Here is a 13064-nt window from a genome sequence, read left to right on the forward strand (position 1 = left end):
TGCTTCCTGGCATTCTTGTTTTTCACTTTTCTATGATTCCTTTTCAATTGGACGAAGCATCCAAGAATTGAACACTGCCTATTTCAGATTGCGACCGGCAATTTAGATTGAAACATTTGCATAATACACAAAACCACATAGTTGAATGAGAAATTAGCACCATTTAGAGTATTGAATTGCCTGTTCAATATCACTTCCATAATATTTTTGGACGCTACCATATATTTCCCATCAACATGTGACAAAGTAAAGCTCAACAGGAGGCTTTTTGTCTAAACAAAAGAGAAAAGAATTGTCTAAATCAAACGAGAAAAGAAATATTAAAAGGCACCTTTAGGAGCATTTCAAGGAAATAAGGCACTTTAATGAGGCAGTTTAGTAATTTTTCTGAGACAAGCTTTCAGAACCGTAGCACTTTTTCATGTGTCCCTCACCATTGGGTAGTGAATAAAGATGATAGTAGACAAGGCAAGAATCCAAGCCAGATCATTTGGTATCTTAATCAGATGCAACAGACTAAAAGCTATAAATTCCAAAAAGATGTCATTTTCTAAATATCATATTTAAATTCAATTCAAGGAGCCTTGCAATGCAAATCCAAAATTGCCATATACCAATAAAAGCTCAAAGCCCCACTCGACCTGAACAAAAACTGGTTAAGCTGGTATTTCTGATGGGACATTTTTATATGGGCCTAACAAAATTGTATAAAGCTCTAATAATTTTCCCTCTAGAAACTACTACTCTATTACTTTTCTATTGAATGAAGCAGTGAATTAGAACTTAGAACTCAGAAGAAGGGTCTTAAATAAATTTACAACAGAATTTGGCAGTTATAAGCCATTATAAATATTGACATCAACCCTAATTTAACTCCACATTTCATTAGCATCATTGGCTACCAGGATACAGTGAAATCTATATTGTTTTCTTCATGGGACTATTTCTTCAGGAAGGCTGGCTTTTTCTGAGTAGACATACTGCATCTCATCCTTCCATGTCTGCAAAACATCTATCTCATTAGCTGGAAACAACAGACATCGAACCGATTGCATTTTATGGTTTATATCAATAATCATAAAACTTGCCTCATATCGAAATTTAATCCTTAATTGGGGAACATTTGTTTTGTGAATATCATTTCCTTCAGGGCCAGTCAAGAAATATTTATCACCATGCCAATGCAACTGTAAGAGGAATATTATCATAATCATTATTAGAATTGCTATTTAAATACCAACTTTGGGTAATTATTCTGCTTCTCCATGCCAAAAACACAGCAGCAAATTGCAGACCCAAATAGAGAACAAAAGGGAGTAGGTGTTTGGAAAGGTTAAAAGGATACACCAATTCATAGCAAGAACTTTAATCTCCTTCCCCAAATATGGGAGCAGTGGAATTCATGGAACCATCTCCTTAAGCAACTTTCTATCAGTTGTATGTTAAAGAAACGTAGCTCAATATCAGGTTGGATACACAACACATTTTATTATGAAGTTACACATGCATCTGGTGAATCATGAACGGATGACTTTAACCTCTATCACATAATTGAGGATGTAAAGTTTGAGTTAGAGCTCATTACCTCAGGTTATAACTTAATACTATTCCTAGTGCAAGTCCCACTTAGGTGGAGTCATGCGAGGGGTGGCATGGGCATGATGATCCTATTCTTGCATGAAGTGAACACTCACAAAACTTGAACCCATGCACAAGTGCTTGACACCCAAAGACCTTGCCAGTGTACCAGGCAATGGCCCTAAGTCATCTTCTTCTTTTTTTAAATGTATCATTCTAGAGTCCGTGTGTGTTTGAACAAGCTTAAAAATTCACCACTAGCTTATGCACAACTTTTTAAAGACTAACTTTTGCTAGATTCAGCTGTACTTTTACCCAACTTATTTTTTAAGCCAAAATATAAGCAAATGAAAATAAGTTATCCCAAATGGACCCTAACTAATATAGCATATTTCCTTTTGCTTGCGTTGTAGCATAAAGCACAATCATTATGAGTATGATTTTCCAAGCGTTCAAAATATTCAACTTTCTAATAGGTCTTTCTAATAGGTAAAAAGTAGACATGTTGGAGTTATGGACACTTTCCTGAAACATAAAGTTTCAGATTCACAAATTAATTTCAGTTTGTGCATGATTTTTTCTTTCTTCAGATTTGTATAGGCCAACTCAAAAGATTGTTGTTTGTCAAGTCCCTCACCTTTGCTGAATGTGAAAATCCAGACTGATAGACAGAATTTCTAGCTATCTCGCAGAGGTCACAAGCACTGAGCTTCCAGACCTGCAAAATTTCATTCTATAAGAGATAAATGACAATGACCAATGATAGAAAATAGTAGTTAACCAACCTGTGCTGCAACACTATACTCTTCCACAAGAGCTTCTTTTGTTAAATGGATTTGCAAAGGGTCATCACTTGAGAGCGAGACATTTAGGCCACGCTGGAAGAACATTGGAAAAGGGTTGCGATGATAGTCCAAGAAAAGGGAGTTATTGCTCAGAGGTGACATGGCCAAACCAATCTGAAAAGATAAAAGAGAATTACTTTAGGACAGCAGATTATGACATACTGGCTAGCAAGGAAAACTAAAATGAAAATAAACAAATACAAGACAGAAAGCAAAAACAAGTGGGTGAACCTGTGCAAGGTAATACAAGTACTGCAAAACTGGAGATTTTCGCAGATTAATCCCATGAGATATATTATGGCATAGAAGGAAAGCAGCAGCCAAATGGTCAACATCACCCGCCTGCAAAGGTTCCAAAAATCATAAGCATCTTAGTAAACGTAAAAGAATAAAAACATAAACAACAGTAGAAGACAAAAACCTCTCCACAGTGGGGCCGAAGTTTTATTGTTGGCATTCCTTTTGATTCACGAAGCTGAAAAAAGAAGAAGACAAGAGCGTGATATAAATTTCTACCGATTTTTTTTTCTTAGGTAGGGTAAAATAATGCAATATAGTAAAAGAAGGGTGAGAATTTGTAGAATGTAAGAGGACAAGGTGTAGTTTGCTGAGAAGATAAAATATAAGAATACCTTGTTGAGAGTATACAAGTTTGCATAGCAGTAATAAGCATAGTAGGAATATGCAGGATTGAACTCATTGGTCCATTCGGCCGGTGTAGGCATATGCTTAGTAGGACGCCGTTCTGGTTTACTTTCATCATCTACAAGATCGAAACCCACCACCTGAATTGAAAATCAACTAATCTTATTATGCCCCTAGAGTAAAAAGAAATGTCAAGAAAAAGTTGGATGGTATGAAGGGTATGTAATCATAAAAAATAGGAAATGCTTATTTTCATCCATGGTCTCATAATTGGTAACAATCCAATACAACAGAAACAAAGAGGTTAAAGTAGATTAAGTGTGAGTTTGGATAGTGCATTTTGCGCTATCCAGTGCATCCGCGTTTCATTTCTGTGGGTCCATGGGCACTATTCATAGGACCCACAACTTGGAAAAAAATGCAAATTTAACTTTAAAACTGGGTCCCACGGCACTATTCACACATTTAAAAATTATTTTGCTACAGTGTTTTCAGTTTTCAGCAATAAGCAGTATCCAAACAGACCCTAATAAATAAATGCATTCCCAAGGGTAAGGAGGCACACACATAGACAAAATGAGGAACAATTATCTAGGATGGTTTGGCCTTCAACACGAGGACCTATTTGTAGGACCTATAAGTAAACAATTTAAACAAGTGCTTTAATTCAACTTAAAGAGAAAGGGACAATAAAAAATGCAGAAAAATGAAGGGTGGGTAATGACAGAAGAAATGATTGCCAAGTGTATGATTCAGGCTTAGGCATATGGAGAAAGGATTTGTGGCTGACCCCAAGTAATGGAACCAAGGCTCCATTGAGTAGTTATGGTATCATCGACTTCAACACATGGGTCAGCTGATATGGCCAACAATATCAAAAAATAGTCAACACATACCATTTTGGAATTGCTGAATATGTCAACAGTTCTTTAGAGGTTTGCAATATGAAGTTCACCACACACCTTGCAACGGTTTATCACTCTTGATAATTAAATAAAAAAAAGTGTTTGACATAAGTAACCATGAAAAAGTTATGGTTTAAGACTTGTGAAGCTAATAACACCTTCCCAACTGACATGGGACGGCAACCAGCACATCTGATCTCAATCCCACAATTATGGCCCTATCGTTCTTCAAAGAGCATGGTGAGGAGCCACTTCAGTCAAATAGAAAGACAAACTGGCAGTTGCATCATGCAGCATTAGTCAAAAAATAATCACATTGGATGGCAGCAATAATTGTAACTGTAAGCCAATATATCTTTTCTTTTTTTAACTGAAAAAACAATGCTATGTTGATGTAAAATCTCAGATGTAAAATTATTTAAAAAATGTAAAACGCAATAAACAGATCTATAATAACAATTTTTTTATGAAGCTACAACACTAGTAGTACTATCAAAAGACAAATGGAAAAAGAAACAAAAAGAAAGAATGAGGAATATAGTGAAACTCCCTGTCTTTTTCTTTTTTTTTGGCTGAGTTAGTGTAACTCCATATGAATCAACAAGAAGTAGAATGATTATAAAATTGTCAAATAAAAAGGGGATATACAAAAATATGATATATTCAACTAACCTGCATCAGGAACAAATGTAATTGAGGATGAGAATTTGGATCCACTGTGACTTCAAATAGTGGAATAAAAACGTTATCTAAAAATATTCTGAAAAGAGGTAACAATTCCCAATTTCTTGTACACATTATATAGCCGCGGTAGCTGCACATTAAAGTTGATATAAATATTGGGGAAAAAATGTTAATGAAAAAGAGAAATACAACTCACTGAAAATTTAAGGAGAAAGTAGCAATTAATAATACATTGGTAAAGATAACATGCAGTTGATATAATTTTTTTTTTTTTTGGGGGGGGGGGGGGGGGGGGGGGTGAAGAAGTTAATGAAAAGGACATAGAACTATAAAGCTCACTGAAATTTTGAGGAGAACGTAGCAATTAATAATACATCAGTAAAGATAACATGCAAAGGTTCCTAAGAGAAGTGATGCTCCAAATAGATTTGAACCATTGATGCGAAATTATGTCATTTTTATTACCAGTTAGAATAAGTATCCAACACAATCTCTTATGTATCACAAGATAAACAAATTATCATTAGGCTCAAGATCGTACAGGTGCAGGACAAATATATTTTGTACAGATTCTAATAAATTCTCATACATAATATCACAAGCAATAGGGTGGTCCAAATTGACTACTCAAAATGATTTTTTTTTCCACTCAGAATAGAGGCCATATTGCTGTCTAAATCTTTGATATATCTCATTCCATAAGGCTCCAAATACAAACACTAACATTAAAATAATTATCCACAGTCTAAATGTGGAGTATGATTAAATGTTACAATGTTAGAATAATGTCCCACACAGAATGAGGTTTATTAATTACCACGAGTTTAATTTGAAGTAACATCAAATGGCCTGATGTTACTTTTCCACATGATCTTTTTGCCACCGAGCGAACCACAACAACAATGGTACTTTTTTACACTTTCATATACTAGGGATTTCACATGGAAAAGAAAATGCTCCATACTAATTAAATGTTACAATGTTAGAATAATGCCCCATGCAGAATGGGGTTTATTAATTACCACGGGTTTTAATTTGGAGTAACATCAAATGGCCTGATGCTACTTTTCCACATGATCTTTTTGCCACCGAGTGAACCACAACAACAATAGCACTTTTTTACTCTTTCATATACTAGGAATTTCACATGGAAAAGAAAATGTTCCATACTAATGGATTCCATTAAGACCATGTCTATATCTGAATGCAAAACTAAAGAAAGTTACACTAAATCTCTCTCTCTCTCTCTCTCTCACACACACACACACCCCTCTGTTATCCTCATTCCATTTGGTCCAATATACCTCCTGTTCAAAATCATATTTGAATAAGTGATAAATAGTAAATAAACAATTAATTGCGCCATAATGCTATAACAGACAGAAGCATGACACATATAAACAGACACATATAAACATACACATATAAACATACAAAGTAAGTTGATTATAAACAATATTATAATGAGCATGAGGTACCAGCAATGTGGAACAAATCATTTTACAAGAACCAGCACAGTGAACAGACAATTAGCCATACATACTAAGCAGTTATCAGAAGAAAAGGCTGAAAACATAGATTACCTGAATTAACCATACAGCTGTCTCACTATAGATAGCATTATTAACAAACCAACTCGCCATCTGGTCCCATTCACTTTGTTTCCTTCCATAAATGGAAATCCTGTACTCAGCCATCTGAAAATGACAGAATGACATATGTTCTTTAGAATTCAAAGTGACCAACTTTTTGAGACCAACAACAGTCTAATTGGTGTTACTATTGAGTTATACTTAGGAGACAACTGATAAGATTAAGATATGTGTGCCAAAAGGCCCAAAACGAAAACCAATATCAATGAAATTACACAACAGAAATTTTTCCATACAAGGAATCAATTTTATATATGCAGCAGTCATATGTCCCACTGATAGAGGATATGGTCCACATTTTGGATTATTCACGTTCCAAAATTTTCTCCATATCATTTATTTTATTGAAATTTTATGCTATGTTCCATATCAACCCCTTAGTTACAAACAAAGCATACTGCCAAGTTTACTCTTTTTTTGGTGGGGGAGGGGGGGTACTCACTTCCAAACTAATTGCAAGTGTAACACTTGCCATTATGATAAGAAGGAATTAAGCAGATGAGAGCAAAAAGAATTCTTAAATTTAAAAAGTTTACAAAACAAATAGCAACTATCTGCAATCAAATCTTGGCTTTTGTACCTAGTTGCCCAGCAAGTACAGATATAGTAGCCAAAATTCAAGGAGTTCAGCAAGCTTTAAGAGACTCCAATGTAATTATTTTTTAAAAAGAACAAAAAATCTCTTCTTAAAAGAACAAAAAATCTCTCTATGTAAGTACATGAAACTATAAGAGTCTGACTATTTGGCTTAAATTTAAGTGCAGCAGAATATGATGGTGCAAAAATTATGCATATCCCTTCCTGCAAGTTGCTCTAATGTATTTTCAAAGACCTAATCAGTAAAAAGTTATTACTAGGTAAGCTGAGATATCTGCAGCTGCAGGATTATCCAGAAAAATCGACAAGACACCCAACAATAATGAACATGAGCATACTATAAAACAGGAGAGAGAACAAGGCGGAAATAAATTTGACATTTCATATCTTCTAACATCATAATTGATATAAACCTGGTATTTGCTTGCTTCAAGATCAACTAAAACTTGCTTGGTTACTTCTGCCAAAAACCGACCTGTAGTACTCACCCAAACAAAAAAAATAACAATCAGTTCAATATAAATACAGATAAAGTAAAACAGAAGAGAAAAAGAATTAAACCAATACATAATGAATCCAAATTTGCAAAATATGAGATGTCAAGTTTAAAGCATCACCCTGTATATAAAATTAGGCTCAAGGTACCTACCCACCCTATATTGGAGTGATTTGATTCAAAATTAATCAAAAGGTAAGCATCAAAATAAAATTTAAAATGAAAAAACAAAAAGGGAAAGGACCCAGAGGAAGTTAGAGAAGGCATAATTAGGACCTAAAAGCATATGGTTTTAAGTACAATGGCAAGAAAATATTCATGTAGATAACCCAAGTAATTAAGATCAACAGTCTGCTAAGCATGCTTATTCAAACTTATTTCGTTTCTTACACTAGTCAATAATGCTAAAATACGTTAATTCCATTTCCTTACAAATCATATTTTCAGTTTCAAAATGCCTCACCAATTTGAATTAACTAACCTAGTAATATTGCAAAACCAGATTAGGCACACATGACACATCCGATTGTCGTAAATGTATCTGTTAGATTCTGGCATAAGAAAATCTAGAGTTCTAAATGATGTATTCATGTTTGTATTTTCCAAATAGGAACTTATAATAAAAAAAATATATCAATTACAAAGGAACAGAAAAAATGAACAAAACAAAAGGCTGGTTCTAATTCCAAATGTTTCTCCAAATGCAATTGACTCTCATTCCAAATTGCAATCATCAAAGATTATGCAGGCAACAAGTAGTTTTAAAACTGTTATTGTGAACCAAACCTTGGATAAGATTGTCCTGCTTTAAGAATATCTCTCTGAGTCTGCTCTGTCCACAAGGATTATACTTAAGGTTGAATTTGTCAAATCGATGGAATGTGCTTTTATCAGCATGGACATCCAACAAATCAACATTAAGATCATGCCTGCATTGCAATTGCCTTCAGTTTAGATAAACAAGGACACACATGCAAAAACACACACAGAGAGAGGGAGAGAGAGAATTCTTCTAGCAAAAATCAAGATAACTATAATAATGCATACCCTGACAAGTCCAAGCTCTCAAAAACTTCCTTAAGTGTCATATACTTTCCATCTCTGAATATGACAACCTGTCCAATGTAGTTATAGTGTAATTAAGAAGCATCAACAAAAATAAATTGAAAAGGGAGAGAAAGTTTGTAAGACATATTAAACCAGCACTGCCCATAGTTGACACAACCAATGTTGGTTGAAACTAAAGATAGACCTAATTCACTAAACAAACAGTTTGGAGGGGCAAAAAAAAACAGTTTCAACCTCATCAGGTTCTTTTCCTAGCTTTGACTTGATGAAGCGTAGGAGATGTTTCTGGTTCATGCATGCAGAATGATGCACATGTGTATCAACCTTTCTGACATTGTAAAAATCACGGTGTGGCGCACTCTTTTGAAGCAGAAACTCAGTATCTCCATTTACTAACAGATGAAGGCGGAATTTCTGTATGATGTTCAGGTATAAGTGATATACATTGGCTAAATGAAGAACACAAAATAGAAGTTCAAAACAGGGATTGCAGGATGCTACCTCCTCAAGAAATCGTAGTCTATGATGGCATGAAGAGCGAACATTTCCAAGAGATGTTATTTTTAGGAGTTGATGCAGATCAGTGAAAAATCTTGTTGAACTTGCAACAGGGAAAAGATCTATAGTATCTGTGTTATAATAGAGAGAGGGAGCTTTAATATTCTTATAATCCAAAAACTAAATGCTAACACAAAAATACATTTAATTAAGTATTTGACAAAGAATATTTATTTTACTGAACAATGAATTACTTTGCAATGCTTACCATTTTCACTTGCATAAACATGTACAACTCCATCTACCATTTTGAAACGGTGCTGCTTGGAAAATCAGAAAGCATCAAACAAATGAATGACTGTACTTGAATGTAAACATTCACATAGCTTTCATACGTATCAGGGAAAAAATCTTTAAAAATTTCACACCATGAACAAGCAAAAAATGACTCACAGCTGTTGCTTCAACAGGTTCAAAGTGAAAGGGATCACTGTTCATATTGGATGCACTAGATTTCCCCTCAGTTTCCTTCTTCCATGGAGCAACCAGTTCCCTATAGACATAATTTTTACGCAAATCTAAACATTCACAAATCATTTTTTGTACTTCTTCCTCTTCTCTGCTTGTTGACTCCAACCTCACATGTTCTTACAAGAGAAATAGAGAAATAGGCATCATGTAATTAGTCCCTTCTTCAAATAATAATATTAAAACAACCATGCATTTACAGAGGTTGAATAAGCCTATTCTCTGTAACTATTAAAAACACATTTCTTCTTCCACATATAATTGCAATTAAGTAGAGTAAAAAAGTAGATTTTTGAATGCCACCAATGGGTAAGTCAGCAAATAATATAGCCAACAAATTCAATTTTCAACAAAATTTGAGGCAATAAGAGAGACAGATCTCCAACAAAATACGTGGAAAAAGGAATTTAAAAATACCATGGAGTGTTGCTCTTAGAGCTAAAACGGTGTTTTCAAAATTAGGATCATTCCCCACCATGTGCACTGAAGGTGTATCTACCTTTCCATCACCATGCAGATCTACACTAGCTTTTGCTTCAGTTGCAGTTGCCATACACATTTTATCTTGTATACACTTCCTATCTTCATCTATTTTTTGAATGCTGCAAGTTTTTTCGTTGTTTGAATTTACATCCTGCAAATCCATCAACGGCAAAACAGATTTATTCTGGATACTCTTTTTTTTTTTTTTTTTTTTTTTTTTTTTGGTTATCACAGATTGTATATAAACAATGACTATAAAGACATAGAAAACTGAGAAACTTATATATTGCTACAATCCGTTGACGTTTTTCGCACATAAGATTGGCCTTGGTCCAATGAATTTTGTTCCTCAATTAATCTTTTTTTTTTTTTTTTAATTTTTTATAAGTGAACAGATCCTGTTCAAGTAAGGTCATAGTGTTTCTCAATTAATCATAAATACATCCTCACAGTTGATACCATAGTGGTATTAATAAAGATTATATAACTACACTATGGAACCAAGTGCCTTGTGGATCAATAACACTACCCAGTTGAGAACCTAAGTTTGATTTCCCCACCCCCCCCCCCCCCCGCCCCCTATTGTTGTAAACAGAGGGGGGGAAAAAAGATACTTGAGCCTTAACATATTATCTTTTCTTTTCTTTTTTTTTGATAAGAGCCTTACCATATTATCTCAAAACCTATAAAGCTTATTAACTTAGCAATATATGTCTAAAGGCTGTTTTTTTTTTTTTTTTTAATAAGTAATCTAAGACTGCTGTTGTTATATATATATATATATATATATATACAGTTTGGTATTTTTCTCAACATTGACATTACTCACATAGTAATGAATAACAAAACAGACACAAGATTAAAGTTTATTTTCAAGGCCATTGTGCTAATTTTAATAAATTCAGTAGCATACATAACCTAGTTTTGGTAAACTGACTGATTTACTTTCTAAAACTAAATACAACATTTTTAAAATTCAAGCTAAAGCGTATTAAAATATGAATAAGTTGATATAACTACACATACTTGTGCATTTGTGAAATCAATTGGAGAATCTATGTTTCCATAGTCAAAAAGCATGTCTTCTCCATTTGTAAGCTCGGTTCCATCGTCGTCTGAATCCCCTTCATCATCAAAAGCATTGCCACCGGGGGACCTTGGCGTCACTAGCCTACCAACAGATGCCACCCTCGTATACTTTGCAGAATGATTAACAAATCGATCCAGTCCTGCAAACAGCCAAAGCATAACAAAATGTGCTGCTCTTTAGGATTCAAATAGCATTTACACATCAAGATCAAGCAATCAGGGGCTTATGTTGGCAACATTAGAACTGTATTAATCACAGCAATTAGAATTCAGCTTCTTTTTCATTTTGTTTTCTCTTCTTTCATTCTTTTTTAGATTTTTTGGGTAGTAGTTAAAAACAACAACAACAAAGCCTTAGTCCCATATTTTTTGGGGTCGCGTATGGATACTCAACATATTAGTCAGGGTCGACCACATGTATTCCTTTCCTTCATTCTATTTTGTCCAAATTCATACTTTCTGTCACTTCCTTAATTGACGTGCCCTTTTTACTACTTCTAAAAATGTTACTAAGCCAAAATTTCAAGCTAGTCAGGGTCGGCCACACGTAATCTTTTCTGCAATTGTATTCTATCCAATGTCATATTCTCTGTTACGTCTTCAATCGACTTCAAAATGAATATTAATTTACACCCTAAGCAACTATTGATTCAACTTAATTGCACAAACATTGCATTCTTTTTCCTAGTTAGACAAGCTAATCTTGCTTACTGGTTACAAATTTGACAGTTAGCATTATCTTAATCTCTCTTCTATAAAAATGAATTTTCTCAAACTATTTTGCAAAGAATATATCACTGAAAAATCAAATTAATTTTAAAATTGAAGGAGAAAATTCATAGTTTCATACCATCTCTCTGATCAAATCGAAGAGGCGGAAGCCCCGAGGGGATCAAATTGAGTTTATCGAGCGATGTAGCAGCATAAATTTTGGCTCGAGCTCTCATCGGCTGATCGAACTTGTGGTTCTCATCCAACAAATCGTTTCCGGGAGCCACATTGGGCAGCGACGACGAGATTCTATAGCCGCGAAGCGAGTTCTCGTCGAGCGACTTCGAAAGGTCCCGGGACCACATTTTCCGATCGATCACCATTTCCTCGTCGGAACCGGAGCCTCCGTCGCCGTCTATCTCCTCCTCTGCTTCTTCGCCTTCTTCTTCTTCGTCTTCGTGGTTGTTAACGGCATTGAGAGGGCGGTTACGGCGGATCTCGATGAGGCGGTTGAGGACCTGGTCGACGCTGCGCTTGTGGAAGTAGAAGGCGGAGATGGCCATGAACGAGGCTCCCACCAAGGCCGCCATGGCTAGTTGCAGAGACGAAGCTGAAGACGAATCCATGAGAAAGTGGTTCTTCGTGAACCTTGTTGAAGAATTTTCAGAAAACGGGAAACCCTATGTGATGAGCGAGTGTGAGAGTCGAAGAGTGGAGTGAGGGACTGTCACTGCAATTGTTTTGCTGGTAGTAGTACTTCTTCTGTCCATTGAAATGATTCGTAGGCCTTTTTATATCAGGGTTGGACTTCGATGTTCGAGCCATGGCTTTCGTGCGTGGGAAAAGTCCAAATTTATTTGTTTTTAAATGAAAAATAGAAAGTGTGCCTCGACCTGGATTGAGCCAATTGAGACTTGAGACCATTGTTCCACTTCTGTGGATTTCCCTTCCTTTCTCGTGGAAAAGAGTAATGCTGGAAACACAATCTTTTTTACAGTTTATTTACGTGACAAGTTATGAATGATTGAGTTATGAGCTCATTACTTTTACTCTACTACTCACAGTTTACTATATAAGTAAATTATAGCAAAAATTGTGATCTTAGCATTCCATATTAGTAAACAAATTGAGAGGAAAAATTGCATCGTTCCACTTTAGGTTAAATTATGATCCATTTCAGGTTATTTTTGCCAATCCCACATCGGTCATTACGGTCAAATTTCAGTTTGATTCTATAAATAAATAAAAACAAAAATTATGTTGTTTTGATTTTATTCTTATTATT

The 13064-nt window shown here is 34.9% G+C and overlaps 1 pseudogene; it reads right to left on the reverse strand.

Moving 5' to 3' along the window:
* Positions 1 to 722: 722 nt before the first annotated feature.
* On the reverse strand, positions 723 to 12614 carry LOC126718688 (AMP deaminase-like; annotated as a pseudogene).
* Between the last annotated feature and the right edge of the window lie 450 nt (positions 12615 to 13064).

The sequence above is a fragment of the Quercus robur genome, chromosome 3 (genome assembly GCF_932294415.1).
Source record: "Quercus robur chromosome 3, dhQueRobu3.1, whole genome shotgun sequence".
Classification (NCBI taxonomy): domain Eukaryota; kingdom Viridiplantae; phylum Streptophyta; class Magnoliopsida; order Fagales; family Fagaceae; genus Quercus; species Quercus robur.